This window comes from Gorilla gorilla, chromosome 5, assembly GCF_029281585.2.
Source record: "Gorilla gorilla gorilla isolate KB3781 chromosome 5, NHGRI_mGorGor1-v2.1_pri, whole genome shotgun sequence".
Lineage (NCBI taxonomy): Eukaryota > Metazoa > Chordata > Mammalia > Primates > Hominidae > Gorilla > Gorilla gorilla.
The window spans coordinates 141,935,302-141,937,732 of NC_073229.2; positions in this window are offsets into that span (position 1 = coordinate 141,935,302).

Consider the following 2,431-nt stretch of genomic DNA (forward strand, 5'->3'; position numbering starts at 1 on the left):
GACACACATAGATTGAAAGGAAATAAATGAAAGAAAGACTTTCCATGCAAATGGAAACTAGAAAAGAGCAGGGGTAGCTATATCTATATCATACAAAATAGACCTTAAGTCAAAAACTGTAAAAGAAACAGTCATTATATAATGATAAATGAGTCAATTTATCAAGAGGATATATCAATTGTAAATATATAGGCACATAACATTGGAACACATCAATATATAAAACACATATGAACAGCTCTACAGAGAGAATTAGACCACAAAAAAATAGTAGAGAAAAGTAATACTCCACTTTCAACGATGGATCAATCGTCCAGACAGAAAATCAGTAACATTGGACTTGAACACTATAGACAAATAAACCTAACAGACATAAACAGAATATTCCACTCAACATGGTAGAATATTTTCCTCAATTGCACATGGAACAGTTTCCAGAAAGGATCACATGCTAGGCCACAAAACAAGTCTTTACAAATTTAAGAAGATTGGATTTATATCATGTATCTTTTCTGACCACAGTGGTACAAAACAAGAAATCAACAACATGAAGAAATTTAAAAATTCACTATATGTGGAAATTAAACAACACCTCCTGAACAATAAATGGGTCAAAGAAGAACTCAAAAGGAAAATTTAAAAAAATCTTGAGACAAATGAAAATGGAAACACAGCAGACCAAAACTTATGGGATACAGAAAAAGGCATTCTAAGAAGAAAGTTTGTAGCAACAAGGACCTACATTAAGAAAAAAGGAAGATGGGCTGGCCTGGTGGCTCACACATGTAATCTCAGTGCTATGGAAGGCCAAGATGGGAAGATTGCTTGAGGCCAGGAGTTTGAGATCAGCCTGGGCAACATAGTGAGACTCCACCTCTACAAAAAATAAATTAGGCAGGTGTGGTAGCATGTACCTGTAGTCCTAGCTACTGGAGAGGCTGAGGTGGGAGCATCACTTGAGCCCAAGGTTTCAAGGCTGCTACGAGCCATGATCATGCCATTGCATTCCAGCCTGGGAAAGAGGACAGCAAGTCCCTGTCTCTCAAAAAAAAAATTTTTAAAGAAGGATAAAAGAAAGATCTTGAACATAAGGAAACAGAATAAAACTAAACGAAGCCCAAAGTTTAAAAAGGAAGAATAAAATAAAGGATAATTAAAATCAGAGTAGAAATAAATAAAACATAGACTAGAAAAACAATAGAAAAATAATCAGTGAAACTGGGTTGGTTTGTCAGAAAGATAAACAAAATTGACAAACCTTTAGCCAGACTAACAAAAAAAAATAGAGCATACTCAAATACAATTAGAAAGAAAAGAGGAAACAACTGATATCACACAAAGAAAGGATCATAAGAGACTACTATGAATAATTACATTCCAACAAATTGGATAAACTAGAAAAAATGGATGAATTCCTAGAAACATACAACCTACTAAGACTTAAGAAATAGAAAAATCTGAACTGAACAATAATAAGAAGATTTAATCAGCAATCAAGTCTTCCAACAAATAAAAGTCCAGGACCAAATGCTTTCACTGGTGAATTCTACTAAAATTTTAAAGAAAAATTAATGGAAATCCTTCTTAAAGTCTTCCAAAAGTTGAAGAGGAAATAATATTTTTAAACTCATTTTATGAGGTAAACATTATCCTGATACCAAAGCTGACAGGGACATTACTGAGAAATAAAATTATAGGCCAATATCCCGATGGACAAAAATGCATAAACCCTCAAGAAAATACAAAAACCTTAATTCCACAGCACATTCGAATGATAATACACCATGATCAAATGGTATTTATCTGTGGTATGCAACAATGGTTCAACATATGCAAGTCAAATGTGATACACCAAATTAACAAAATGAATAAAAAAAGATACGATTATTTCAATAGCTACAACAAAATTATCTGATAAAATTCAATATTTTTTCATGATAAGAACTTCCAACAAATTAGATATAGAAGAGATGTATTTTAACAAAATAAAGGCCATATGTGACAAGTCTGCAGCTAATGTCATACTCAATTGTGGAAAATTGAAAGCTTTTACTCTAAGATCAAGAAAAAAACAAGGATGCCCCCTCTCACCACTTCCATTCAACACAATATTGTAAGTTCTAGTCAGAGCCATTAGGCCAGAAAAAGAAAGGGCATCCAAATCAGAAAAGATATAAAACTGTATGTGTTTACAGATGACATGATCTTATATGTAGAAATCTCTAAAGATTCTATGAAAAACTATGAGAACTGCTACAGAAATTCAGTAAAGTTGCAAGACAGAAAATCAACATACAAAAATCAGTTTTATTTCTACACATTAACAATGAGCTAGCTGAAAAAGATATTAAGAAACAATCTTGTTTACAACAGCATAAAAAAAGAAAACTTAGAAATAAATTTAACCAATGAGGTGAAAGATCTGTACACT